We start from the raw sequence: 10,150 nt of genomic DNA, 5'->3' as shown, positions 1-10,150 counted from the left end.
ATCTACGGACAATTTTGAGATTTTCGATCAGCTCTCAAACCCCGAGGAAAGTTCTGACGAGATGGGGGTAAAAAGGATACCCCAAAAAAGCCTAATGGAGCTGATAGGAGGTCAACAGGGAAAGTCTGCACCTGCCCAAACAGTACCATCCCAGGTTTCATCTCTTCCAGCCAGGTCTCCTCCTCCAGTCACCCGCCACCCTCCTCAATCATCCTCGCAAACAGCACCGCCAAGCATTGCCGAGCCAGAGAAGCGCAGAGAGCAAAAAAGTAAGGGGGTGGCAGATGCGAGCAGATCCCGCCCCACTCGAGAGGAAGATGTCCAACGAGCGGCGAAACAGCAGAAAACCAGACAATCTTCTACGCGGGGCCAAGAGAAATCCGATTCCCCACATCCCGATTCACAAGCATGGCTGCCAGTTCCTATGCTCGGTGGGGAACCCCTGCGAAACGACGCCTCTGTAAGGGATTATAACGGCGGCATAGGGTGTCATGTGGCCTCGGCCATAGAGGAGGCCTTGTTGCTCCCAAAGGATATGGCCGAGCTAAAGAATGTGAGGAAGAATCAACTCATCCTTGACAATAAACGATATTTGGGCATGGTGGGAAGCTATCTTTTATACTGCTTCATTCTGTGACTGCTACTCACTAATGCGTACTTTTCATTAACTATAACACTAACTCACCCCCCCCCCTTTTATTTTTTACAGATCATCCAAAATACCTTCAAGCTAGATGAGATGCTTAATGCTTGTTCTAACCAGCTAGATGGTGAAAGGAAAAGAAGGGTAATGGCTGTTCAGACCTTGTCCAAATCTGAACAGGATCTAACCGTCGCAAGGAAAAAGCTACTGGTCGAGGAAGAAGCTCGCAAGAATGTTGAATCGTCATCAGAAGGCTACCAGAAGCAGGCCGAGGAACAGGCCAAGCTTCTGCGCGAGGCGAATGCCGAGCTGAAGAAGACTCAGGAGCAAGTTCTTGTTTTTAAGAAGCATCTAGAAGAAACTCAGAGGTTAAGGGAGAGAGCTGAAAAGCTTAAAGAACAAGCCGAGAAAGCAAAAATCGAGTCTGAGAAGGCAAAGGATGAAGCCGAGCAGAGGGGCTACAAAATCGGGATAGCTGAAACTGAGAAAGCGTTAAGAGCCGAAGTTCCAGAGGTTTGCCGTACTTTCTGTGCGAGAACCTGGAGCGAGGCTCTTAACCGGGCTGGGGTTGAAGCCTCATCTGAACTACGTAAGCCAGAGAACGTATACTACCCCGAAGCGATACGCCCCTCCGCTCCTCAACCACACCAAGCTGATATTCCAGCCCCAGCCATTAACCCCAGCGAGGAGGTTTTACCTTACACCTCCTCTCCAGGAGCTTCCCCAAGCAAATCCATCACTGCTTCGAAGACCTATACGGTCTCACAGGGTTTTCAACAAGAATTGGACTCTACAGTTCAATCGGCTGGGGGCATCATCAAAAAGTAAAAAGATAGAAACTGCTTTGTAATTTTAGTTTAGACACTTAATAGAGGACTTTCTTGCTTACTTTCTTATCATTCTAATGGTTCTAAGTTATCTTTACACTTACTTACTTTGTCGTCGTAATTTTGGATGGATTTATTTCAGACGCCTCTTTCATTGTACGCCAATCTTGCATTTGAAGCTCTCTCTTTCTGACTCCTTAACGAATGTTCATAAGGCATTACTTTTACTAGGATTATGATTTAGAAAAACTCATCACCACTTTTTCTGCCGTTTAATAATTCAATGCACAACTTAACAGGTAGGTTTCTACCGAATTAGTGATCTAAGAATTTGACATAACATAGTTTCTGTTTAGCAATTCAGTATGAATGACAGGATGTTAATTTCCACTAAGTTTGCGGTCCTGGGACCTGGCATAACTCGGTTTCTGTTTAACGATTAAGTATGAATGATAGGATGTTAATTTCCACTAAGTTTGCGATCCAAGGACCTGGCATAACTCAGTTTCTGTTTAACAATTCAATATGAATGATAGGATGTTAATTTCCACTAAGTTTGCGATCCAAGGACCTGGCATAACTCAGTTTCTGTTTAACAATTCAGTATGATAGGATGTTAATTTCCACTAAGTTTTGCGATCCGAGGACCCGGCATAACTCAGTTTCTGTTTAACAATTCAGTATGATAGGATGTTAATTTCCACTAAGTTTTGCGATCCGAGGACCCGGCATAACTCAGTTTCTGTTTAACAATTCAGTATGATAGGATGTTAATTTCCACTAAGTTTTGCGATCCGAGGACCCGGCATAACTCAGTTTCTGTTTAACAATTCAGTATGATAGGATGTTAATTTCCACTAAGTTTTGCGATCCGAGGACCCGGCATAACTCAGTTTCTGTTTAACAATTCAGTATGATAGGATGTTAATTTCCACTAAGTCTGCGATCCGAGGACCTGGCATAACTCAGTTTCTGTTTAACAATTCAGTATGATAGGATGTTAATTTCCACTAAGTCTGCGATCCGAGGACCTGGCATAACTCAGTTTCTGTTTAACAATTCAGTATGATATGACAGGATGCGGAAATCATAGAATGCATATTTGACGTAAGTTAAAAGAGAATATTTGAATTAAAACTTCTTTACTAATAATAATACCTTCTGAGATTATTTACATTCCAAGGATGGAGTACAGGTTTTTCGTCTAGATCCTCTAGATAATAAGCCCCTATTCCAGCTACAGAAGTAATTCGATACGGTCCCTCCCAATTGGGTCCCAGTTTTCCCCAGCTTGGATTCTTAGTGGCCCCCAGGACCTTTCTTAGCACCAGGTCGCCTATGGCTAATGGCCTCATCCTCACATTGCTATCGTAGCACTGCTTGAGTTTGTGCTGGTAGTAAGCTAGCCGAACCATCGCGCTTTCCCTCCGTTCTTCAATCAGGTCTAAACTTTTTTCCAACATCGCATCATTATTACTCGAAGAGAATGCACTGGTCTTTAATGTCGGGAATCCAGTTTCCAGCGGAATAACGACCTCGGCTCCATAGGTCATGGAGAAAGGAGTTTCTCCCGTCGAACGCCTAGGCGTTGTCCGATACGTCCAAAGCACATGTGGGAGTTCCTCCACCCATCTTCCTTTCGCGTCGTCTAGTCTCTTCTTAAGCCCATGGACAATGACTTTGTTAACAGCTTCAGCCTGCCCATTGCCTTGCGGATAAGCTGGAGTGGAATATCTGTTTCTTATTCCCAGTTCTGAACAGTAATTCCTAAAGGCATTGCTATCGAACTGGAGCCCGTTGTCCGAAACAAGAGCTCTTGGGATTCCAAATCGCGTAACAATGTTCTTCCAGACAAACTTCTTCACATCTATGTCCCGGATGTTCGCCAAGGGTTCAGCCTCAACCCATTTGGTGAAGTAGTCTGTGCCGACCAGCAGGTACTTCTTGTTTCCTATAGCTTTAGGAAAAGGGCCGACGATGTCTAGCCCCCATTGTGCAAAGGGCCAAGGACTTGAGAGAGGGTTAAGAACTCCTCCAGGTTGGTGGATATTCGGAGCATATCTTTGACACTGATCGCACTTCTTAACGTACTCCTGCGCTTCTTTCTGCATATTCGGCCACCAATAACCTTGCGTCAGTGCTCGGGATGACAGGGATCTTCCTCCTGTGTGGCTTCCACAAATACCCTCATGCAATTCTTCCAGGATTAATTCTGCTGCCTCGGGAGACACGCAGAGCAAGTATGGCCCAGAGAAGGACCGTCTATATAGCTTTTTATCTTCGGATAACCAGTACCGAGGTGCTCTCCTTCGTATTTTCTCAGCTTCTACCTTATCTTCGGGCAGCACATCACTGTCGAGAAATTTTAATATAGGGTCAATCCAGCACGGCGTCAAACTAGCTTGACGAACTTGGCAAATCTCCTTTTCTGGTGAAGTGGGAGTATGCAAGTCTTCCACGATAATTACCCGAGGGAAATTTCGTGCTGAGGAGGTGGCAAGGGTCGCTAAGGAGTCCGCGTGGGTATTCTCGCCTCGTGGAATATGTAATACGTCGAACGACTCGAACTCTGTTCGCATATGCCTAACCCGGTTCAGATACCCTTGCATTCTCGGGTCTCTGGCCTCCAACTCTCCAGTCACCTGGCCAACGACCAGCTTCGAGTCCGAGAACAGTTTTACTGCCTTTCCACCCATTTTACGGACCATACTCATTCCCATTATCAGAGCTTCGTACTCTGATTCATTGTTAGTAGCTGAGAACCCCAGCCTTAGCGACTTCTCAATGATGACCTCTTCGGGAGATATCAGGACCAATCCCAGTCCAGCTCCCCGTTGGTTTGCGGCCCCATCCACATATGCCCTCCATACCGGCCCTCCTGGCGCGGATATTATGCCAACCGATTTTTCATCCATGTGTTCTTGACTCCTACTAACTTCTTCAGGGCACTCAGCGAATTCCGCTACTAGATCGGCGAGTACTTGACCCTTCACAGAAGTGCGGGGCATGTATTTGATGTCAAAAGCACCCAGAATCGTTCCCCACTTGGCAATTCTGCCGGTATAGTCAGCACTTCTAAGTATGGATTTGAGAGGCAATTGGGTCAAAACAACTACAGTGTGAGCTTGAAAATAGTGTGGGAGTTTACGTGTCGCATGGACGACCGCCAGTATGGCCTTCTCCAACGACAGATATCTCACCTCCGCTTCATGGAGGGATTTACTTACATAATATACCGGCCTCTGGACGCCATTGTCTTCTCGCATCAAGACAAAACTGACCGCGTGTGGAGCTACCGCCAGATAGGCATACAATATCTCATCCACTTCAGGGCTAGACATGATCGGCGGTTTGGATAAATAATTTTTCAACTGCTGGAACGCCTCAACACACTCCTCGGTCCATTCGAATCCCTGCCACTTATGTAACAGACGGAAGAAAGGACGACACCTTTCGGCTGACCTGGAAATGAATCGGTTTAACGCAGCTGTCATCCCCGTCAACCTCTGCACTTCCTTTGGATTCCGGGGCGCTTGCAAACTGTTAATAGCCCTAATCTGATCTGGATTAACCTCAATTCCCCTATGGGTCACCATGTACCCCAAGAATTTTCCTGAGCCTACTCCAAAGGAGCACTTCGAAGCATTCAGGCGCAACCTGTGTTCTCTCAGTATCCCGAAGATGCTAGTGAGGTCCTCCACATGTTCAGTCACTACCTTGCTTTTCACCACCATGTCATCAATATAAACTTCAATACTTCTGCCCAGCTGTGGCTCGAACATTTTCGTCATCATGCGTTGGTAGGTAGATCCAGCATTTTTCAGACCGAAAGGCATCACCTTGTAATGGTAGTTCCCAACCGGGGTCACGAAAGCGGTCTTTTCTTGATCATCGGTGGCTAACGGTATTTGGTGATACCCTTGAAAGGCATCCAAGAAGCTCATTCTAGGGTGGCCCACGGTCGCGTCCACCAGCTGGTCAATCTTTGGCATAGGAAATGGGTCTTTGGGACATGCCTTATTAAGATCCGTGAAATCCACGCACACTCGCCACTTCCCCGTCTTCTTCTTCACTACCACCGTATTGGCCAGCCATTGGGGGTAAAAGACTTCTTTGATAGCCCCAGCCTGTTTGAGCTTGGCAACTTCACTTCGGACTGCCTCGGCATGCTCTTTCGATGGTCGCCGAGGAGTTTGCCTTCTAGGGGGAACGGCAGGGTTTACATTGAGTCGATGACAAATAAAATTTGGGTCTACTCCTGGAGCCTCATACGGGTCCCATGCAAAGACGTCCACATTAGTTCGAAGGAACTCCAGCAAACTCGCTTTCTCTTCCAGAGGCAACTTGGCCCCAACCCGAAAGAATTTCTCTGGATCATCAGCAACGGTCACCTTCTCCAGATCTTCACACTCTACCCCATTGGTTGGTACGTCTAAACCTAATGCTGGGGTCTTTAATTGCTATGACTCATTATCGGCTGTAGCCGAGGTTTCTTCCTCAGGCCGATGCAGTATAGCCGCTACCTGGCATTGCCGAGCAACCGCTTGGTTCCCTACTATCTCCAGCACTTGGTCTCCGGACGGATACTTCACCTTCTGATGCAAGGTAGATGAAACCGCTTTAAGTGTGTGAAGCCAGGGTCTGCCCAGGATAGCCGTATACGGAGAAAAAACATCTACGACAATAAAATCCACCTCCACCACCTCCGTGCCTGACTGTACGGGCAACCTGATTAGTCCCATGGGAATGACTAATCTTCCCTCAAAACTGACCAGAGGGGAATTATAGGTTGTCAAGTCCTGCTGCTTCAAACCAAGCCCCTTGTACAAATCCGGATACATCACATCCGTTGCACTTCCCTGATCAACCATCACCCTTCGGACATCGTACCCACTGATCCTCAGCGTTACCACCAAGGCATCCTCATGGGGTTGTATGGTTCCCTCCAAATCTTCGTCTGAAAAACCCAAAACCAAGGGGACACGCTTCTTGGCTCTCTTCCATGCTTGAGAACGATCCTCAGCCGGGGATCGGGACACCGATAACACTCTGGTGGGGCAAGATCCAGTCCTCCCTGGGGCCGCAAAGATGACGTTGATTGTTCCCCGAGGGAGCCTTGATGAAGCATCCCCACGCACCTCGGAACCTGCTTGGCTCACCCTTCCACTAGAGTGATGCAAGAGCTGCCTTAATTTTCCTTCCCGGACCAATTACTCCAAATGGTCCCATAAATTTCTGCAGTTGTCTGTCGTGTGTCCATGGTCCTGATGGTAATGGCAATACAAACTTGGGTTACGTTTTGTAGGCTCTCCTGCCATCCTGTTAGGCCATTTGAAAAATGGCTCGTCCTTTATCTTCTCCAAAACCTGCTGAACAGGCTCCCGAAATACCGCATTAACGACCTGGGCATCTGCCGAGACCGACTGGCCAACAAAGTCCCGCCTTGGTCGGTTGTTATTATAACGATCCGACCTGAAATCCCTCCTCTCCTGAGGGATCATCTTGGCCTTTCCTTTCCCCTGAAACTGATCCTCCTCTATCCTTTTGTACTTCTCTATTCTGTCCATCAGTTGGCGCACACTGGTAACAGGTTTACTCGTCAAGGATTTCCTCAAGTCGTGATCAGCTGGGAGGCCGGCTTTGAAAGTAGTTATGGCCACAGCGTCATTCTTCCCTCCTATTTCGTTGAACATCTCCCAGTACCTATCCGAATAACTCTTGAGAGTCTCGCCCTCTCGCATAGACAAGGTCAACAAGGACCCCAGCGGCAAAGGAGTCCTGCTGCATGTAATAAAACGAGCACCAAAAGCTTGGGTCAGTGCTTTGAAAGATCCAATAGAGTTGGCCCTTAAGCCATTGAACCACCTCATCGCCGTCGGACCCAAGCTCGACGGAAAAATCTTGCACATCAGGGCATCATCCCTGGAATGAATAGCCATCTTCTGGCTGTAATAGCTTACATGTTCCACCGGATCCGAATGGCCATCATACAGAGATAACGTAGGTTGACTGAATCGCCGAGGATGGGTAGCATCATCTATGCTTCTTGTAAAGGGTGACCTGGAAATTTGACTCAAGGCTTTGTTCATGGCATTGTTTCCCACGCCCCTACTGGTTGGACTTTTACGCCTACGCCTATGGCGACGCTCCTCTTCGTAGGAGAAAGTCTCACTCCGCGGAGTTCTCGATCTCCGCCTGTAACTAGTTCCATCCGACTCCCCGGATGATAGTTCGGAGCGAGGTGGGGAACGCTCCCACCGTGCATGACGTAACTCTCTCTTCAAGTCCGCAATTTCTCGTTGCAGATCCCCATCATGCTTCACGTGGGAAACGTGACTCTTCCCGCGTGTACGGGTTCTCGTGGTGTGAGTAGTATGTATGCTCTCCTCTTGGACCTCCCTCCGTTCGGGACTTTTTCGAGGACCATCATGCTGAGAGCCCCTTGACTCCGCCTGATGCGGGCTGATATCACCCTGATGCAGCCCCGCTGCGGGGTGAGGCAATTCCACTCCTTCCATCGAAAACGTTGTGTCGGAGGTTGTACAAGCTAACACAAGCTCTTCCCACAGACGACGCCAATTGTAAGGACACGATTTGGTGACGAACCTAAACAGTATTGGGTTCGTACGTAAAAGGCCCAGACAATATGATTTGTAGAGCGTGGGTGTAAAGAGCTAGATTAACGGTGGTATCTACCTCCAAAATTTTCTTTCAAGCCCATACCATGTTTTCCTTCTCTTTTGTTGGTATAATCAACGTCTTTTCTTAAATCCCTAGTGTTACTCTCTCTCATTCTCTTCTTCCTTTTTTCTCTTCAGTTTTATGTGTGTTCTCCTTTTTTTCTCGATTCCCTTCTCCATGTTCCTCTTTTAGTTTATATACTCCCCTGCGCGATCCATCTTCACCGAACACGTGTAGATTGTGCCCAGGGGATTTCTTTCTGTCCCATCTGGCGCCTCCTGGAACTTCCTATGGGCAGCTGTAAGGCTGCTTTCCTGCTGCTCAGGTATCACCTCCACATTAATGCGGCCAGAGAGTTGGTTGAGAGGTCATTAATGCGGAGGCAGCTATAGTTTTAGATATTTGTTGGCCTTATCTCTTTCATCTTTAGTCGGCTACTCTACCCCTTGAGATGACCTACTTCTGAGGTCTGATCGTGGTGATACCACGTCCTGATCGTCTTCGAACGCGATCGTCCTCGGACGCATACTGCCGAGGAGGATGGCGTCCTCGGACGGGTGCACGACCTCGGATGGGCCACTGGCCCAACAATCCTCAACCAATTCTGAATCCTATGGGCCTATCGACCGAATGATCCCCGCACTCCATATTTGCAAAATTTCAAGAAGATCAAAGATCAATAGTTATGCCATCAATGAAATATTTAAATTTCAAGTTTTTGTAGTCTAATTATACACAAAAAATAAGTTTATGGATTAAATAGTAAATAATATCCAATTGACATGAAATTTGATATATGTTTTAAGAACATAGAGAGAATTTGCAATTCAACTGTTAGATTTTCAAAATATGTAATAATGTTAATTTTTTTAGTGAGAGTTGTAGCCTTGTATTACAACTTAGTTTATAGTCAAACTCTGTCCTTAAACTTTAGTCCCCTTAACATATTAGGTCCTTACTAGAAAAAAAAAAGTCAATTTTATTTAGATAAATTTTTTGAAAGATATATAGCTTGCAACATTGACGATGAAACTATCCTGTAACAATTTCAAAATAAGAAAATTTGTAGAAGGAAATTGTAAGACTTTAAGTATTTGCATGTGTGTGTGTGTTTGTCATCAATATATGAAGATTTTTTTATTAGATTTTTTATAGTTTAAGTTTCTTAATGAGCACCCTCAAATAAATTTTTGGAGCCGTCACTATTAACTAGATCAATTATTTTGGTTCAATGATTATTTTTAGGCATTATTTTATTTGTAAGTGAGTGGAAGGATGATGTAACATAATCTTGACTTTTTATTGGTAAGGGAGGGTAAAGATTTAAAGAACTCTAAATGGTAGAGTACTCTAAGAACTTTAAAAGATCTTGATCGGTAAATTTATGGATAAAGGTGGCTTTGTGTATTTTGAATTTGGAGTTTGGTGATGACAACTTTGGTTGTCATTGGCTTTTGAGGTGGTGATTGATTTTCACCGGTTACCTCATAAACATGGATATTTTCATCGTCAACACCTTAAAATGAGTCTTTATTTTTACTGTCACTTTGATTTATTGTAATAATTATAGTGCTATTCAAATCACTCACAACAATGTCTTCCATGAATGTGCAAAGCATATTGAGATTAATTGTCACTTTATTGAACAAAGTTTCTCTCCAAACTTCTCATATATCTCTATATTAAGTGTGAATTTTGAAAATCTAGCCGTTGGATTGCATGTTCTTATTATATTCTTCATGCATGTAAAATTTCAAGAAGATCAAAGATCAATTGCTATCTCATCAAATAAATGTTAAAATTTCAAATTTTTATGATCTAAAATTGTGTATAAAAAATAAGTTTATTGATTGAATAGTAAAAAATATCTAATTTGAATGAAATTTGATATGTATGTTAAGAACATAAGGAATATGAAATTTAAAGGTTAGATTTTCAAAATTCACACAAAAAAATAGATAAATGAGAAGTTGAAAAGTTTCTCTCCAAACTTTGTTCC

Source organism: Quercus lobata, chromosome 1 (assembly GCF_001633185.2).
Source record: "Quercus lobata isolate SW786 chromosome 1, ValleyOak3.0 Primary Assembly, whole genome shotgun sequence".
Taxonomy (NCBI): Eukaryota; Viridiplantae; Streptophyta; class Magnoliopsida; order Fagales; family Fagaceae; genus Quercus; species Quercus lobata.
Note: the sequence above shows the minus strand (reverse complement) of the source record.